This window comes from Paramisgurnus dabryanus, chromosome 9, assembly GCF_030506205.2.
Source record: "Paramisgurnus dabryanus chromosome 9, PD_genome_1.1, whole genome shotgun sequence".
NCBI lineage: Eukaryota > Metazoa > Chordata > Actinopteri > Cypriniformes > Cobitidae > Paramisgurnus > Paramisgurnus dabryanus.
In genome coordinates, this window is record NC_133345.1 from 6,737,574 (window position 1) to 6,750,467 (window position 12,894).

General features: G+C 48.4%; 43 non-coding genes and 10 pseudogenes across 43 annotated transcripts; all 53 read left to right on the plus strand.

Annotated features, from left to right (window-relative positions):
* The first annotated feature begins 9 nt into the window (after nt 1-9).
* Nucleotides 10-128, plus strand: LOC135725033 (5S ribosomal RNA). Its single transcript, XR_010524687.1, has one exon. It is a non-coding gene; the product is annotated as a 5S ribosomal RNA (ribosomal RNA).
* A 120-nt stretch (nt 129-248) lies between these two features.
* On the plus strand, nt 249-367 carry LOC135723352 (5S ribosomal RNA). Its single transcript, XR_010523060.1, has one exon. It is a non-coding gene; the product is annotated as a 5S ribosomal RNA (ribosomal RNA).
* A 126-nt stretch (nt 368-493) lies between these two features.
* LOC135723351 (5S ribosomal RNA) lies at nt 494-612 on the plus strand. The gene has a single exon (XR_010523059.1). It is a non-coding gene; the product is annotated as a 5S ribosomal RNA (ribosomal RNA).
* Nucleotides 613-737: 125 nt separating this feature from the next.
* On the plus strand, nt 738-856 carry LOC135723350 (5S ribosomal RNA). Its single transcript, XR_010523058.1, has one exon. It is a non-coding gene; the product is annotated as a 5S ribosomal RNA (ribosomal RNA).
* A 126-nt stretch (nt 857-982) lies between these two features.
* Nucleotides 983-1,101, plus strand: LOC135724206 (5S ribosomal RNA). Its single transcript, XR_010523877.1, has one exon. It is a non-coding gene; the product is annotated as a 5S ribosomal RNA (ribosomal RNA).
* Nucleotides 1,102-1,226: 125 nt separating this feature from the next.
* LOC135723349 (5S ribosomal RNA) lies at nt 1,227-1,345 on the plus strand. Its single transcript, XR_010523057.1, has one exon. It is a non-coding gene; the product is annotated as a 5S ribosomal RNA (ribosomal RNA).
* Nucleotides 1,346-1,470: 125 nt separating this feature from the next.
* Nucleotides 1,471-1,589, plus strand: LOC135723348 (5S ribosomal RNA). Its single transcript, XR_010523056.1, has one exon. It is a non-coding gene; the product is annotated as a 5S ribosomal RNA (ribosomal RNA).
* A 126-nt stretch (nt 1,590-1,715) lies between these two features.
* LOC135725032 (5S ribosomal RNA) lies at nt 1,716-1,834 on the plus strand. Its single transcript, XR_010524686.1, has one exon. It is a non-coding gene; the product is annotated as a 5S ribosomal RNA (ribosomal RNA).
* A 120-nt stretch (nt 1,835-1,954) lies between these two features.
* Nucleotides 1,955-2,073, plus strand: LOC135726710 (5S ribosomal RNA; annotated as a pseudogene).
* Nucleotides 2,074-2,198: 125 nt separating this feature from the next.
* LOC135723346 (5S ribosomal RNA) lies at nt 2,199-2,317 on the plus strand. Its single transcript, XR_010523054.1, has one exon. It is a non-coding gene; the product is annotated as a 5S ribosomal RNA (ribosomal RNA).
* Nucleotides 2,318-2,443: 126 nt separating this feature from the next.
* Nucleotides 2,444-2,562, plus strand: LOC135723345 (5S ribosomal RNA). Its single transcript, XR_010523053.1, has one exon. It is a non-coding gene; the product is annotated as a 5S ribosomal RNA (ribosomal RNA).
* A 125-nt stretch (nt 2,563-2,687) lies between these two features.
* LOC135723344 (5S ribosomal RNA) lies at nt 2,688-2,806 on the plus strand. The gene has a single exon (XR_010523052.1). It is a non-coding gene; the product is annotated as a 5S ribosomal RNA (ribosomal RNA).
* Nucleotides 2,807-2,932: 126 nt separating this feature from the next.
* Nucleotides 2,933-3,051, plus strand: LOC135725030 (5S ribosomal RNA). Its single transcript, XR_010524684.1, has one exon. It is a non-coding gene; the product is annotated as a 5S ribosomal RNA (ribosomal RNA).
* Nucleotides 3,052-3,171: 120 nt separating this feature from the next.
* LOC135726709 (5S ribosomal RNA) lies at nt 3,172-3,290 on the plus strand (annotated as a pseudogene).
* Nucleotides 3,291-3,415: 125 nt separating this feature from the next.
* LOC135723750 (5S ribosomal RNA) lies at nt 3,416-3,534 on the plus strand. Its single transcript, XR_010523437.1, has one exon. It is a non-coding gene; the product is annotated as a 5S ribosomal RNA (ribosomal RNA).
* Nucleotides 3,535-3,660: 126 nt separating this feature from the next.
* Nucleotides 3,661-3,779, plus strand: LOC135723868 (5S ribosomal RNA). The gene has a single exon (XR_010523552.1). It is a non-coding gene; the product is annotated as a 5S ribosomal RNA (ribosomal RNA).
* A 125-nt stretch (nt 3,780-3,904) lies between these two features.
* Nucleotides 3,905-4,023, plus strand: LOC135723343 (5S ribosomal RNA). Its single transcript, XR_010523051.1, has one exon. It is a non-coding gene; the product is annotated as a 5S ribosomal RNA (ribosomal RNA).
* A 124-nt stretch (nt 4,024-4,147) lies between these two features.
* On the plus strand, nt 4,148-4,266 carry LOC135723342 (5S ribosomal RNA). The gene has a single exon (XR_010523050.1). It is a non-coding gene; the product is annotated as a 5S ribosomal RNA (ribosomal RNA).
* A 125-nt stretch (nt 4,267-4,391) lies between these two features.
* On the plus strand, nt 4,392-4,510 carry LOC135725794 (5S ribosomal RNA; annotated as a pseudogene).
* A 124-nt stretch (nt 4,511-4,634) lies between these two features.
* Nucleotides 4,635-4,753, plus strand: LOC135723341 (5S ribosomal RNA). The gene has a single exon (XR_010523049.1). It is a non-coding gene; the product is annotated as a 5S ribosomal RNA (ribosomal RNA).
* Nucleotides 4,754-4,879: 126 nt separating this feature from the next.
* LOC135723340 (5S ribosomal RNA) lies at nt 4,880-4,998 on the plus strand. Its single transcript, XR_010523048.1, has one exon. It is a non-coding gene; the product is annotated as a 5S ribosomal RNA (ribosomal RNA).
* Nucleotides 4,999-5,122: 124 nt separating this feature from the next.
* Nucleotides 5,123-5,241, plus strand: LOC135723339 (5S ribosomal RNA). Its single transcript, XR_010523047.1, has one exon. It is a non-coding gene; the product is annotated as a 5S ribosomal RNA (ribosomal RNA).
* A 126-nt stretch (nt 5,242-5,367) lies between these two features.
* Nucleotides 5,368-5,486, plus strand: LOC135724205 (5S ribosomal RNA). Its single transcript, XR_010523876.1, has one exon. It is a non-coding gene; the product is annotated as a 5S ribosomal RNA (ribosomal RNA).
* A 125-nt stretch (nt 5,487-5,611) lies between these two features.
* On the plus strand, nt 5,612-5,730 carry LOC135723338 (5S ribosomal RNA). The gene has a single exon (XR_010523046.1). It is a non-coding gene; the product is annotated as a 5S ribosomal RNA (ribosomal RNA).
* A 125-nt stretch (nt 5,731-5,855) lies between these two features.
* LOC135723337 (5S ribosomal RNA) lies at nt 5,856-5,974 on the plus strand. Its single transcript, XR_010523045.1, has one exon. It is a non-coding gene; the product is annotated as a 5S ribosomal RNA (ribosomal RNA).
* Nucleotides 5,975-6,100: 126 nt separating this feature from the next.
* On the plus strand, nt 6,101-6,219 carry LOC135725029 (5S ribosomal RNA). Its single transcript, XR_010524683.1, has one exon. It is a non-coding gene; the product is annotated as a 5S ribosomal RNA (ribosomal RNA).
* A 120-nt stretch (nt 6,220-6,339) lies between these two features.
* On the plus strand, nt 6,340-6,458 carry LOC135726708 (5S ribosomal RNA; annotated as a pseudogene).
* Nucleotides 6,459-6,583: 125 nt separating this feature from the next.
* LOC135723335 (5S ribosomal RNA) lies at nt 6,584-6,702 on the plus strand. Its single transcript, XR_010523043.1, has one exon. It is a non-coding gene; the product is annotated as a 5S ribosomal RNA (ribosomal RNA).
* A 126-nt stretch (nt 6,703-6,828) lies between these two features.
* On the plus strand, nt 6,829-6,947 carry LOC135723334 (5S ribosomal RNA). Its single transcript, XR_010523042.1, has one exon. It is a non-coding gene; the product is annotated as a 5S ribosomal RNA (ribosomal RNA).
* Nucleotides 6,948-7,072: 125 nt separating this feature from the next.
* LOC135723333 (5S ribosomal RNA) lies at nt 7,073-7,191 on the plus strand. Its single transcript, XR_010523041.1, has one exon. It is a non-coding gene; the product is annotated as a 5S ribosomal RNA (ribosomal RNA).
* Nucleotides 7,192-7,318: 127 nt separating this feature from the next.
* LOC135724453 (5S ribosomal RNA) lies at nt 7,319-7,437 on the plus strand. Its single transcript, XR_010524119.1, has one exon. It is a non-coding gene; the product is annotated as a 5S ribosomal RNA (ribosomal RNA).
* A 125-nt stretch (nt 7,438-7,562) lies between these two features.
* On the plus strand, nt 7,563-7,681 carry LOC135723332 (5S ribosomal RNA). Its single transcript, XR_010523040.1, has one exon. It is a non-coding gene; the product is annotated as a 5S ribosomal RNA (ribosomal RNA).
* Nucleotides 7,682-7,806: 125 nt separating this feature from the next.
* LOC135723952 (5S ribosomal RNA) lies at nt 7,807-7,925 on the plus strand. Its single transcript, XR_010523630.1, has one exon. It is a non-coding gene; the product is annotated as a 5S ribosomal RNA (ribosomal RNA).
* A 120-nt stretch (nt 7,926-8,045) lies between these two features.
* On the plus strand, nt 8,046-8,164 carry LOC135723725 (5S ribosomal RNA). The gene has a single exon (XR_010523414.1). It is a non-coding gene; the product is annotated as a 5S ribosomal RNA (ribosomal RNA).
* Nucleotides 8,165-8,290: 126 nt separating this feature from the next.
* Nucleotides 8,291-8,409, plus strand: LOC135725028 (5S ribosomal RNA). Its single transcript, XR_010524682.1, has one exon. It is a non-coding gene; the product is annotated as a 5S ribosomal RNA (ribosomal RNA).
* A 120-nt stretch (nt 8,410-8,529) lies between these two features.
* Nucleotides 8,530-8,648, plus strand: LOC135726707 (5S ribosomal RNA; annotated as a pseudogene).
* Nucleotides 8,649-8,773: 125 nt separating this feature from the next.
* LOC135724473 (5S ribosomal RNA) lies at nt 8,774-8,892 on the plus strand. The gene has a single exon (XR_010524138.1). It is a non-coding gene; the product is annotated as a 5S ribosomal RNA (ribosomal RNA).
* Nucleotides 8,893-9,017: 125 nt separating this feature from the next.
* Nucleotides 9,018-9,136, plus strand: LOC135725027 (5S ribosomal RNA). Its single transcript, XR_010524681.1, has one exon. It is a non-coding gene; the product is annotated as a 5S ribosomal RNA (ribosomal RNA).
* A 120-nt stretch (nt 9,137-9,256) lies between these two features.
* Nucleotides 9,257-9,375, plus strand: LOC135725527 (5S ribosomal RNA; annotated as a pseudogene).
* A 125-nt stretch (nt 9,376-9,500) lies between these two features.
* Nucleotides 9,501-9,619, plus strand: LOC135723331 (5S ribosomal RNA). Its single transcript, XR_010523039.1, has one exon. It is a non-coding gene; the product is annotated as a 5S ribosomal RNA (ribosomal RNA).
* A 125-nt stretch (nt 9,620-9,744) lies between these two features.
* On the plus strand, nt 9,745-9,863 carry LOC135723330 (5S ribosomal RNA). Its single transcript, XR_010523038.1, has one exon. It is a non-coding gene; the product is annotated as a 5S ribosomal RNA (ribosomal RNA).
* A 126-nt stretch (nt 9,864-9,989) lies between these two features.
* Nucleotides 9,990-10,108, plus strand: LOC135723329 (5S ribosomal RNA). The gene has a single exon (XR_010523037.1). It is a non-coding gene; the product is annotated as a 5S ribosomal RNA (ribosomal RNA).
* Nucleotides 10,109-10,233: 125 nt separating this feature from the next.
* On the plus strand, nt 10,234-10,352 carry LOC135723542 (5S ribosomal RNA). The gene has a single exon (XR_010523243.1). It is a non-coding gene; the product is annotated as a 5S ribosomal RNA (ribosomal RNA).
* A 126-nt stretch (nt 10,353-10,478) lies between these two features.
* On the plus strand, nt 10,479-10,597 carry LOC135726167 (5S ribosomal RNA; annotated as a pseudogene).
* A 126-nt stretch (nt 10,598-10,723) lies between these two features.
* On the plus strand, nt 10,724-10,842 carry LOC135724301 (5S ribosomal RNA). The gene has a single exon (XR_010523969.1). It is a non-coding gene; the product is annotated as a 5S ribosomal RNA (ribosomal RNA).
* A 120-nt stretch (nt 10,843-10,962) lies between these two features.
* LOC135726884 (5S ribosomal RNA) lies at nt 10,963-11,081 on the plus strand (annotated as a pseudogene).
* A 125-nt stretch (nt 11,082-11,206) lies between these two features.
* On the plus strand, nt 11,207-11,325 carry LOC135723390 (5S ribosomal RNA). The gene has a single exon (XR_010523097.1). It is a non-coding gene; the product is annotated as a 5S ribosomal RNA (ribosomal RNA).
* A 126-nt stretch (nt 11,326-11,451) lies between these two features.
* LOC135725026 (5S ribosomal RNA) lies at nt 11,452-11,570 on the plus strand. Its single transcript, XR_010524680.1, has one exon. It is a non-coding gene; the product is annotated as a 5S ribosomal RNA (ribosomal RNA).
* A 120-nt stretch (nt 11,571-11,690) lies between these two features.
* LOC135725526 (5S ribosomal RNA) lies at nt 11,691-11,809 on the plus strand (annotated as a pseudogene).
* A 125-nt stretch (nt 11,810-11,934) lies between these two features.
* LOC135723328 (5S ribosomal RNA) lies at nt 11,935-12,053 on the plus strand. The gene has a single exon (XR_010523036.1). It is a non-coding gene; the product is annotated as a 5S ribosomal RNA (ribosomal RNA).
* Nucleotides 12,054-12,178: 125 nt separating this feature from the next.
* On the plus strand, nt 12,179-12,297 carry LOC135723951 (5S ribosomal RNA). Its single transcript, XR_010523629.1, has one exon. It is a non-coding gene; the product is annotated as a 5S ribosomal RNA (ribosomal RNA).
* Nucleotides 12,298-12,417: 120 nt separating this feature from the next.
* On the plus strand, nt 12,418-12,536 carry LOC135726706 (5S ribosomal RNA; annotated as a pseudogene).
* A 125-nt stretch (nt 12,537-12,661) lies between these two features.
* Nucleotides 12,662-12,780, plus strand: LOC135724413 (5S ribosomal RNA). Its single transcript, XR_010524080.1, has one exon. It is a non-coding gene; the product is annotated as a 5S ribosomal RNA (ribosomal RNA).
* Nucleotides 12,781-12,894: the final 114 nt, after the last annotated feature.

Consider the following 12,894-nt stretch of genomic DNA (forward strand, 5'->3'; position numbering starts at 1 on the left):
TCAGCACTCGTTTACGGCCACACCACCCTGAGCACGCCCGCTCTCGTCTGATCTCGGAAGCCAAGCAGGGTCGGGCCTGGTTAGTACTTGGATGGGAGACCGCCTGGGAATACCTGGTGCTGTAAGAATTAAATTAATTAATTATTTATGTCATTTTTCCCATGAATGCGTCCTTTCTGTAAGCGTTCTCCCATGGCATGGCGTTGCCTCATTAGTTTTGAAGTGTCTCTCGAATCAAGTCTGCACTCGCTTACGGCCACACCACCCTGAGCACGCCCGCTCTCGTCTGATCTCGGAAGCCAAGCAGGGTCGGGCCTGGTTAGTACTTGGATGGGAGACCGCCTGGGAATACCAGGTGCTGTAAGCATTTAATTAATTAATAATTTTTTTTATGTCATTTTTTCCCATGAATGCGACCTATCTGTAAGCGTTCACTGATGTCATGGCGTTGCCACATAAGTCTTGAAGTGTCTATCGAAGCGAGTCAGCACTCGCTTACGGCCACACCACCCTGAGCACGCCCGCTCTCGTCTGATCTCGGAAGCCAAGCAGGGTCGGGCCTGGTTAGTACTTGGATGGGAGACCGCCTGGGAATACCAGGTGCTGTAAGCATTTAATTAATTAATTATTTTTTATGTCATTTTTTTCCCATGAATGCGACCTTTCTGTAAGCGTTCACTGATGTCATGGCGTTGCCACATAAGTCTTGAAGTGTCTATCGAAGCGAGTCAGCACTCGCTTACGGCCACACCACCCTGAGCACGCCCGCTCTCGTCTGATCTCGGAAGCCAAGCAGGGTCGGGCCTGGTTAGTACTTGGATGGGAGACCGCCTGGGAATACCAGGTGCTGTAAGCATTTAATTAATTAATTATTTTTTTTATGTCATTTTTTCCCATGAATGCGTCCTTTCTGTAACCATTTACCGATGTCATTGCGTTGCCACATTAGCCTTGAAGTGTCTCTCGAATCGAGTCAGCACTCGCTTACGGCCACACCACCCTGAGCACGCCCGTTCTCGTCTGATCTCGTAAGCCAAGCAGGGTCGGGCCTGGTTAGTACTTGGATGGGAGACCGCCTGGGAATACCAGGTGCTGTAAGCATTTAATTAATTAATTATTTTTTAATGTCATTTTTTCCCATGAATGCGATCTTTCTGTAAGTGTTCACCGATGTCATGGCGTTGCCACATAAGTCTTGAAGTGTCTATCGAAGCGAGTCAGCACTCGCTTACGGCCACACCACCCTGAGCACGCCCGCTCTCGTCTGATCTCGGAAGCCAAGCAGGGTCGGGCCTGGTTAGTACTTGGATGGGAGACCGCCTGGGAATACCAGGTGCTGTAAGCATTTAATTAATTAAATATTTATTTATGTCATATTTTCCCATGAATGCGTCCTTTCTGTAACCATTTACCGATGTCATTGCGTTGCCACATTAGCCTTGAAGTGTCTCTCGAATCGAGTCAGCACTCGCTTACGGCCACACCACCCTGAGCACGCCCGCTCTCGTCTGATCTCGGAAGCCAAGCAGGGTCGGGCCTGGTTAGTACTTGGATGGGAGACCGCCTGGGAATACCAGGTGCTGTAAGCATTTAATTAATTAATTATTTTTTTTATGTCATTTTTTCCCATGAATGCGTCCTTTCTGTAACCATTTACCGATGTCATTGCGTTGCCACATTAGCCTTGAAGTGTCTCTCGAATCGAGTCAGCACTCGTTTACGGCCACACCACCCTGAGCACGCCCGCTCTCGTCTGATCTCGGAAGCCAAGCAGGGTCGGGCCTGGTTAGTACTTGGATGGGAGACCGCCTGGGAATACCTGGTGCTGTAAGAATTAAATTAATTAATTATTTATGTCATTTTTCCCATGAATGCGTCCTTTCTGTAAGCGTTCTCCCATGGCATGGCGTTGCCACATTAGTTTTGAAGTGTCTCTCGAATCAAGTCAGCACTCGCTTACGGCCACGCCACCCTGAGCACGCCCGCTCTCGTCTGATCTCGTAAGCCAAGCAGGGTCGGGCCTGGTTAGTACTTGGATGGGAGACCGCCTGGGAATACCAGGTGCTCTAAGCATTTAATTAATTAATTATTTTTTTATGTCATTTTTTCCCATGAATGCGTCCTTTCTGTAAGCGTTCTCCCATGGCATGGCGTTGCCACATTAGTTTTGAAGTGTCTCTCGAATCAAGTCTGCACTCGCTTACGGCCACACCACCCTGAGCACGCCCGCTCTCGTCTGATCTCGGAAGCCAAGCAGGGTCGGGCCTGGTTAGTACTTGGATGGGAGACCGCCTGGGAATACCAGGTGCTGTAAGCATTTAATTAATTAATAATTTTTTTTATGTCATTTTTTCCCATGAATGCGTCCTTTCTGTAACCATTTACCGATGTCATTGCGTTGCCACATTAGCCTTGAAGTGTCTCTCGAATCGAGTCAGCACTCGCTTACGGCCACACCACCCTGAGCACGCCCGCTCTCGTCTGATCTCGGAAGCCAAGCAGGGTCGGGCCTGGTTAGTACTTGGATGGGAGACCGCCTGGGAATACCAGGTGCTGTAAGCATTTAATTAATTAAATATTTTTTTATGTCATTTTTTCCCATGAATGCGACCTTTCTGTAAGCGTTCACTGATGTCATGGCGTTGCCACATAAGTCTTGAAGTGTCTATCGAAGCGAGTCAGCACTCGCTTACGGCCACACCACCCTGAGCACGCCCGCTCTCGTCTGATCTCGGAAGCCAAGCAGGGTCGGGCCTGGTTAGTACTTGGATGGGAGACCGCCTGGGAATACCAGGTGCTGTAAGCATTTAATTAATTAATTATTTTTTTTATGTCATTTTTTCCCATGAATGCGTCCTTTCTGTAACCATTTACCGATGTCATTGCGTTGCCACATTAGCCTTGAAGTGTCTCTCGAATCGAGTCAGCACTCGTTTACGGCCACACCACCCTGAGCACGCCCGCTCTCGTCTGATCTCGGAAGCCAAGCAGGGTCGGGCCTGGTTAGTACTTGGATGGGAGACCGCCTGGGAATACCTGGTGCTGTAAGAATTAAATTAATTAATTATTTATGTCATTTTTCCCATGAATGCGTCCTTTCTGTAAGCGTTCTCCCATGGCATGGCGTTGCCACATTAGTTTTGAAGTGTCTCTCGAATCAAGTCAGCACTCGCTTACGGCCACGCCACCCTGAGCACGCCCGCTCTCGTCTGATCTCGTAAGCCAAGCAGGGTCGGGCCTGGTTAGTACTTGGATGGGAGACCGCCTGGGAATACCAGGTGCTCTAAGCATTTAATTAATTAATTATTTTTTTATGTCATTTTTTCCCATGAATGCGTCCTTTCTGTAAGCGTTCTCCCATGGCATGGCGTTGCCACATTAGTTTTGAAGTGTCTCTCGAATCAAGTCTGCACTAGCTTACGGCCACACCACCCTGAGCACGCCTGCTCTCGTCTGATCTCGGAAGCCAAGCAGGGTCGGGCCTGGTTAGTACTTGGATGGGAGACCGCCTGGGAATACCAGGTGCTGTAAGCATTTAATTAATTAATAAATTTTTTTATGTCATTTTTTCCCATGAATGCGTCCTTTCTGTAACCATTTACCGATGTCATTGCGTTGCCACATTAGCCTTGAAGTGTCTCTCGAATCGAGTCAGCACTCGCTTACGGCCACACCACCCTGAGCACGCCCGCTCTCGTCTGATCTCGGAGGCCAAGCAGGGTCGGGCCTGGTTAGTACTTGGATGGGAGACCGCCTGGGAATACCAGGTGCTGTAAGCATTTAATTAATTAATTATTTTTTTATGTCATTTTTTCCCATGAATGCGACCTTTCTGTAAGCGTTCACTGATGTCATGGCGTTGCCACATAAGTCTTGAAGTGTCTATCGAAGCGAGTCAGCACTCGCTTACGGCCACACCACCCTGAGCACGCCCGCTCTCGTCTGATCTCGGAAGCCAAGCAGGGTCGGGCCTGGTTAGTACTTGGATGGGAGACCGCCTGGGAATACCAGGTGCTGTAAGCATTTAATTAATTAAATATTTATTTATGTCATATTTTCCCATGAATGCGTCCTTTCTGTAACCATTTCCGATGTCATTGCGTTGCCACATTAGCCTTGAAGTGTCTCTCGAATCGAGTCAGCACTCGCTTACGGCCACACCACCCTGAGCACGCCCGCTCTCGTCTGATCTCGGAAGCCAAGCAGGGTCGGGCCTGGTTAGTACTTGGATGGGAGACCGCCTGGGAATACCAGGTGCTGTAAGCATTTAATTAATTAAATATTTATTTATGTCATATTTTCCCATGAATGCGTCCTTTCTGTAACCATTTACCGATGTCATTGCGTTGCCACATTAGCCTTGAAGTGTCTCTCGAATCGAGTCAGCACTCGTTTACGGCCACACCACCCTGAGCACGCCCGCTCTCGTCTGATCTCGGAAGCCAAGCAGGGTCGGGCCTGGTTAGTACTTGGATGGGAGACCGCCTGGGAATACCAGGTGCTCTAAGCATTTAATTAATTAATTATTTTTTATGTCATTTTTTCCCATGAATGCGTCCTTTCTGTAAGCGTTCTCCCATGGCATGGCGTTGCCACATTAGTTTTGAAGTGTCTCTCGAATCAAGTCTGCACTCGCTTACGGCCACACCACCCTGAGCACGCCCGCTCTCGTCTGATCTCGGAAGCCAAGCAGGGTCGGGCCTGGTTAGTACTTGGATGGGAGACCGCCTGGGAATACCAGGTGCTGTAAGCATTTAATTAATTAATAATTTTTTTTATGTCATTTTTTCCCATGAATGCGTCCTTTCTGTAACCATTTACCGATGTCATTGCGTTGCCACATTAGCCTTGAAGTGTCTCTCGAATCGAGTCAGCACTCGCTTACGGCCACACCACCCTGAGCACGCCCGCTCTCGTCTGATCTCGGAAGCCAAGCAGGGTCGGGCCTGGTTAGTACTTGGATGGGAGACCGCCTGGGAATACCAGGTGCTGTAAGCATTTAATTAATTAATTATTTTTTATGTCATTTTTTCCCATGAATGCGACCTTTCTGTAAGCGTTCACTGATGTCATGGCGTTGCCACATAAGTCTTGAAGTGTCTATCGAAGCGAGTCAGCACTCGCTTACGGCCACACCACCCTGAGCACGCCCGCTCTCGTCTGATCTCGGAAGCCAAGCAGGGTCGGGCCTGGTTAGTACTTGGATGGGAGACCGCCTGGGAATACCAGGTGCTGTAAGCATTTAATTAATTAATAATTTTTTTTATGTCATTTTTTCCCATGAATGCGTCCTTTCTGTAACCATTTACCGATGTCATTGCGTTGCCACATTAGCCTTGAAGTGTCTCTCGAATCGAGTCAGCACTCGCTTACGGCCACACCACCCTGAGCACGCCCGTTCTCGTCTGATCTCGTAAGCCAAGCAGGGTCGGGCCTGGTTAGTACTTGGATGGGAGACCGCCTGGGAATACCAGGTGCTGTAAGCATTTAATTAATTAAATATTTATTTATGTCATATTTTCCCATGAATGCGATCTTTCTGTAAGTGTTCACCGATGTCATGGCGTTGCCACATAAGTCTTGAAGTGTCTATCGAAGCGAGTCAGCACTCGCTTACGGCCACACCACCCTGAGCACGCCCGCTCTCGTCTGATCTCGGAAGCCAAGCAGGGTCGGGCCTGGTTAGTACTTGGATGGGAGACCGCCTGGGAATACCAGGTGCTGTAAGCATTTAATTAATTAAATATTTATTTATGTCATATTTTCCCATGAATGCGTCCTTTCTGTAACCATTTACCGATGTCATTGCGTTGCCACATTAGCCTTGAAGTGTCTCTCGAATCGAGTCAGCACTCGCTTACGGCCACACCACCCTGAGCACGCCCGCTCTCGTCTGATCTCGGAAGCCAAGCAGGGTCGGGCCTGGTTAGTACTTGGATGGGAGACCGCCTGGGAATACCAGGTGCTGTAAGCATTTAATTAATTAATTATTTTTTTTATGTCATTTTTTCCCATGAATGCGTCCTTTCTGTAACCATTTACCGATGTCATTGCGTTGCCACATTAGCCTTGAAGTGTCTCTCGAATCGAGTCAGCACTCGTTTACGGCCACACCACCCTGAGCACGCCCGCTCTCGTCTGATCTCGGAAGCCAAGCAGGGTCGGGCCTGGTTAGTACTTGGATGGGAGACCGCCTGGGAATACCTGGTGCTGTAAGAATTAAATTAATTAATTATTTATGTCATTTTTCCCATGAATGCGTCCTTTCTGTAAGCGTTCTCCCATGGCATGGCTTTGCCACATTAGTTTTGAAGTGTCTCTCGAATCAAGTCAGCACTCGCTTACGGCCACGCCACCCTGAGCACGCCCGCTCTCGTCTGATCTCGTAAGCCAAGCAGGGTCGGGCCTGGTTAGTACTTGGATGGGAGACCGCCTGGGAATACCAGGTGCTCTAAGCATTTAATTAATTAATTATTTTTTTATGTCATTTTTTCCCATGAATGCGTCCTTTCTGTAAGCGTTCTCCCATGGCATGGCGTTGCCACATTAGTTTTGAAGTGTCTCTCGAATCAAGTCTGCACTCGCTTACGGCCACACCACCCTGAGCACGCCCGCTCTCGTCTGATCTCGGAAGCCAAGCAGGGTCGGGCCTGGTTAGTACTTGGATGGGAGACCGCCTGGGAATACCAGGTGCTGTAAGCATTTAATTAATTAATAATTTTTTTTATGTCATTTTTTCCCATGAATGCGTCCTTTCTGTAACCATTTACCGATGTCATTGCGTTGCCACATTAGCCTTGAAGTGTCTCTCGAATCGAGTCAGCACTCGCTTACGGCCACACCACCCTGAGCACGCCCGCTCTCGTCTGATCTCGGAAGCCAAGCAGGGTCGGGCCTGGTTAGTACTTGGATGGGAGACCGCCTGGGAATACCAGGTGCTGTAAGCATTTAATTAATTAAATATTTTTTTATGTCATTTTTTCCCATGAATGCGACCTTTCTGTAAGCGTTCACTGATGTCATGGCGTTGCCACATAAGTCTTGAAGTGTCTATCGAAGCGAGTCAGCACTCGCTTACGGCCACACCACCCTGAGCACGCCCGCTCTCGTCTGATCTCGGAAGCCAAGCAGGGTCGGGCCTGGTTAGTACTTGGATGGGAGACCGCCTGGGAATACCAGGTGCTGTAAGCATTTAATTAATTAATTATTTTTTTTTATGTCATTTTTTCCCATGAATGCGTCCTTTCTGTAACCATTTACCGATGTCATTGCGTTGCCACATTAGCCTTGAAGTGTCTCTCGAATCGAGTCAGCACTCGCTTACGGCCACACCACCCTGAGCACGCCCGCTCTCGTCTGATCTCGTAAGCCAAGCAGGGTCGGGCCTGGTTAGTACTTGGATGGGAGACCGCCTGGGAATACCAGGTGCTGTAAGCATTTAATTAATTAATTATTTTTTTATGTCATTTTTTCCCATGAATGCGATCTTTCTGTAAGTGTTCACCGATGTCATGGCGTTGCCACATAAGTCTTGAAGTGTCTATCGAAGCGAGTCAGCACTCGCTTACGGCCACACCACCCTGAGCACGCCCGCTCTCGTCTGATCTCGGAAGCCAAGCAGGGTCGGGCCTGGTTAGTACTTGGATGGGAGACCGCCTGGGAATACCAGGTGCTGTAAGCATTTAATTAATTAAATATTTATTTATGTCATATTTTCCCATGAATGCGTCCTTTCTGTAACCATTTACCGATGTCATTGCGTTGCCACATTAGCCTTGAAGTGTCTCTCGAATCGAGTCAGCACTCGCTTACGGCCACACCACCCTGAGCACGCCCGCTCTCGTCTGATCTCGGAAGCCAAGCAGGGTCGGGCCTGGTTAGTACTTGGATGGGAGACCGCCTGGGAATACCTGGTGCTGTAAGAATTAAATTAATTAATTATTTATGTCATTTTTCCCATGAATGCGTCCTTTCTGTAAGCGTTCTCCCATGGCATGGCGTTGCCACATTAGTTTTGAAGTGTCTCTCGAATCAAGTCAGCACTCGCTTACGGCCACGCCACCCTGAGCACGCCCGCTCTCGTCTGATCTCGGAAGCCAAGCAGGGTCGGGCCTGGTTAGTACTTGGATGGGAGACCGCCTGGGAATACCAGGTGCTGTAAGCATTTAATTAATTAATTATTTTTTTTATGTCATTTTTTCCCATGAATGCGTCCTTTCTGTAACCATTTACCGATGTCATTGCGTTGCCACATTAGCCTTGAAGTGTCTCTCGAATCGAGTCAGCACTCGTTTACGGCCACACCACCCTGAGCACGCCCGCTCTCGTCTGATCTCGGAAGCCAAGCAGGGTCGGGCCTGGTTAGTACTTGGATGGGAGACCGCCTGGGAATACCTGGTGCTGTAAGAATTAAATTAATTAATTATTTATGTCATTTTTCCCATGAATGCGTCCTTTCTGTAAGCGTTCTCCCATGGCATGGCGTTGCCACATTAGTTTTGAAGTGTCTCTCGAATCAAGTCAGCACTCGCTTACGGCCACGCCACCCTGAGCACGCCCGCTCTCGTCTGATCTCGTAAGCCAAGCAGGGTCGGGCCTGGTTAGTACTTGGATGGGAGACCGCCTGGGAATACCAGGTGCTCTAAGCATTTAATTAATTAATTATTTTTTTATGTCATTTTTTCCCATGAATGCGATCTTTCTGTAAGCGTTCACTGATGTCATGGCGTTGCCACATAAGTCTTGAAGTGTCTATCGAAGCGAGTCAGCACTCGCTTACGGCCACACCACCCTGAGCACGCCCGCTCTCGTCTGATCTCGGAAGCCAAGCAGGGTCGGGCCTGGTTAGTACTTGGATGGGAGACCGCCTGGGAATACCATGTGCTGTAAGCATTTAATTAATTAATTATTTTTTTATGTCATTTTTTCCCATGAATGCGTCCTTTCTGTAACCATTTACCGATGTCATTGCGTTGACACATTAGCCTTGAAGTGTCTCTCGAATCGAGTCAGCACTCGTTTACGGCCACACCACCCTGAGCACGCCCGCTCTCGTCTGATCTCGGAAGCCAAGCAGGGTCGGGCCTGGTTAGTACTTGGATGGGAGACCGCCTGGGAATACCTGGTGCTGTAAGAATTTAATTAATTAATTTTTTATGTCATTTTTCCCATGAATGCGTCCTTTCTGTAAGCGTTCTCCCATGGCATGCCGTTGCCACATTAGTTTTAAAGTGTCTCTCGAATCAAGTCCGCACTCGCTTACGGCCACACCACCCTGAGCACGCCCGCTCTCGTCTGATCTCGGAAGCCAAGCAGGGTCGGGCCTGGTTAGTACTTGGATGGGAGATTGCCTGGGAATACCAGGTGCTGTAAGCATTTAATTAATTAAATATTTATTTATGTCATTTTTTCCCATGAATGCGTTCTTTCTGTAAGCGTTCACTGATGTCATGGCGTTGCCACATAAGTCTTGAAGTGTCTGTCGATTCGAGTCGGCACTCGCTTACGGCCACACCACCCTGAGCACGCCCGCTCTCGTCTGATCTCGGAAGCCAAGCAGGGTCGGGCCTGGTTAGTACTTGGATGGGAGACCGCCTGGGAATACCAGGTGCTGTAAGCATTTAATTAATTAAATATTTATTTATGTCATATTTTCCCATGAATGCGTCCTTTCTGTAAGCGTTCTCCCATGGCATGGCGTTGCCACATTAGTTTTGAAGTGTCTCTCGAATCAAGTCTGCACTCGCTTACGGCCACACCACCCTGAGCACGCCCGCTCTCGTCTGATCTCGGAAGCCAAGCAGGGTCGGGCCTGGTTAGTACTTGGATGGGAGACCGCCTGGGAATACCAGGTGCTGTAAGCATTTAATTAATTAATAATTTTTTTTATGTCATTTTTTCCCATGAATGCGTCCTTTCTGTAACCATTTACCGATGTCATTGCGTTGCCACATTAGCCTTGATGTGTCTCTCATATCGAGTCAGCACTCGCTTACGGCCACACCACCCTGAGCACGCCCGCTCTCGTCTGATCTCGGAAGCCAAGCAGGGTCGGGCCTGGTTAGTACTTGGATGGGAGACCGCCTGGGAATACCAGGTGCTGTAAGCATTTAATTAATTAATTATTTTTTTATGTCATTTTTTCCCATGAATGCGACCTTTCTGTAAGCGTTCACTGATGTCATGGCGTTGCCACATAAGTCTTGAAGTGTCTATCGAAGCGAGTCAGCACTCGTTTACGGCCACACCACCCTGAGCACGCCCGCTCTCGTCTGATCTCGGAAGCCAAGCAGGGTCGGGCCTGGTTAGTACTTGGATGGGAGACCGCCTGGGAATACCAGGTGCTGTAAGCATTTAATTAATTAAATATTTTTTTTATGTCATTTTTTCCCATGAATGCGTCCGTTCTGTAACCATTTACCGATGTCATTGCGTTGCCACATTAGCCTTGAAGTGTCTCTCGAATCGGGTCAGCACTCGTTTACGGCCACACCACCCTGAGCACGCCCGCTCTCGTCTGATCTCGGAAACCAAGCAGGGTCGGGCCTGGTTAGTACTTGGATGGGAGACCGCCTGGGAATACCAGATGCTGTAAGCATTTAATTGATTAATTATTTTTTTTATGTCATTTTTTCCCATGAATGCGTCCTTTCTGTAACCATTTATCGATGTCATTGCGTTGCCACATTAGCCTTGAAGTGTCTCTCGAATCGAGTCAGCACTCGTTTACGGCCACACCACCCTGAGCACGCCCGCTCTCGTCTGATCTCGGAAGCCAAGCAGGGTTGGGCCTGGTTAGTACTTGGATGGGAGACCGCCTGGGAATACCTGGTGCTGTAAGAATTAAATTAATTAATTATTTATGTCATTTTTCCCATGAATGCGTCCTTTCTGTAAGCGTTCTCCCATGGCATGGCGTTGCCACATTAGTTTTGAAGTGTCTCTCGAATCAAGTCAGCACTCGCTTACGGCCACGCCACCCTGAGCACGCCCGCTCTCGTCTGATCTCGTAAGCCAAGCAGGGTCGGGCCTGGTTAGTACTTGGATGGGAGACCGCCTGGGTATACCAGGTGCTCTAAGCAATTAATTAATTAATTATTTTTTTATGTCATTTTTTCCCATGAATGCGATCTTTCTGTAAGTGTTCACTGATGTCATGGCGTTGCCACATAAGTCTTGAAGTGTCTATCGAAGCGAGTCAGCACTCGCTTACGGCCACACCACCCTGAGCACTCCCGCTCTCGTCTGATCTCGGAAGCCAAGCAGGGTCGGGCCTGGTTAGTACTTGGATGGGAGACCGCCTGGGAATACCAGGTGCTGTAAGCATTTAATTAATTAATTAATTTTTTTATGTCATTTTTTCCCATGAATGCGTCCTTTCTGTAACCATTTACCGATGTCATTGCGTTGCCACATTAGCCTTGAAGTGTCTCTCGAATCGAGTCAGCACTCGTTTACGGCCACACCACCCTGAGCACGCCCGCTCTCGTCTGATCTCGGAAGCCAAGCAGGGTCGGGCCTGGTTAGTACTTGGATGGGAGACCGCCTGGGAATACCTGGTGCTGTAAGAATTTAATTAATTAATTTTTTATGTCATTTTTCCCATGAATGCGTCCTTTCTGTAAGCGTTCTCCCATGGCATGCCGTTGCCACATTAGTTTTGAAGTGTCTCTCGAATCAAGTCCGCACTCGCTTACGGCCACACCACCCTGAGCACGCCCGCTCTCGTCTGATCTCGGAAGCCAAGCAGGGTCGGGCCTGGTTAGTACTTGGATGGGAGATTGCCTGGGAATACCAGGTGCTGTAAGCATTTAATTAATTAAATATTTATTTATGTCATTTTTTCCCATGAATGCGTTCTTTCTGTAAGCGTTCACTGATGTCATGGCGTTGCCACATAAGTCTTGAAGTGTCTGTCGATTCGAGTCGGCACTCGCTTACGGCCACACCACCCTGAGCACGCCCGCTCTCGTCTGATCTCGGAAGCCAAGCAGGGTCGGGCCTGGTTAGTACTTGGATGGGAGACCGCCTGGGAATACCAGGTGCTGTAAGCATTTAATTAATTAAATATTTATTTATGTCATATTTTCCCATGAATGCGTCCTTTCTGTAAGCGTTCTCCCATGGCATGGCGTTGCCACATTAGTTTTGAAGTGTCTCTCGAATCAAGTCTGCACTCGCTTACGGCCACACCACCCTGAGCACGCCCGCTCTCGTCTGATCTCGGAAGCCAAGCAGGGTCGGGCCTGGTTAGTACTTGGATGGGAGACCGCCTGGGAATACCTGGTGCTGTAAGAATTAAATTAATTAATTATTTATGTCATTTTTCCCATGAATGCGTCCTTTCTGTAAGCGTTCTCCCATGGCATGGCGTTGCCACATTAGTTTTGAAGTGTCTCTCGAATCAAGTCAGCACTCGCTTACGGCCACGCCACCCTGAGCACGCCCGCTCTCGTCTGATCTCGTAAGCCAAGCAGGGTCGGGCCTGGTTAGTACTTGGATGGGAGACCGCCTGGGAATACCAGGTGCTCTAAGCATTTAATTAATTAATTATTTTTTTATGTCATTTTTTCCCATGAATGCGTCCTTTCTGTAAGCGTTCTCCCATGGCATGGCGTTGCCACATTAGTTTTGAAGTGTCTCTCGAATCAAGTCTGCACTCGCTTACGGCCACACCACCCTGAGCACGCCCGCTCTCGTCTGATCTCGGAAGCCAAGCAGGTTCGGGCCTGGTTAGTACTTGGATGGGAGACCGCCTGGGAATACCAGGTGCTGTAAGCATTTAATTAATTAATAATTTTTTTTATGTCATTTTTTCCCATGAATGCGTCCTTTCTGTAACCATTTACCGATGTCATTGCGTTGCCACATTAGCCTTGAAGTGTCTCTCGAATC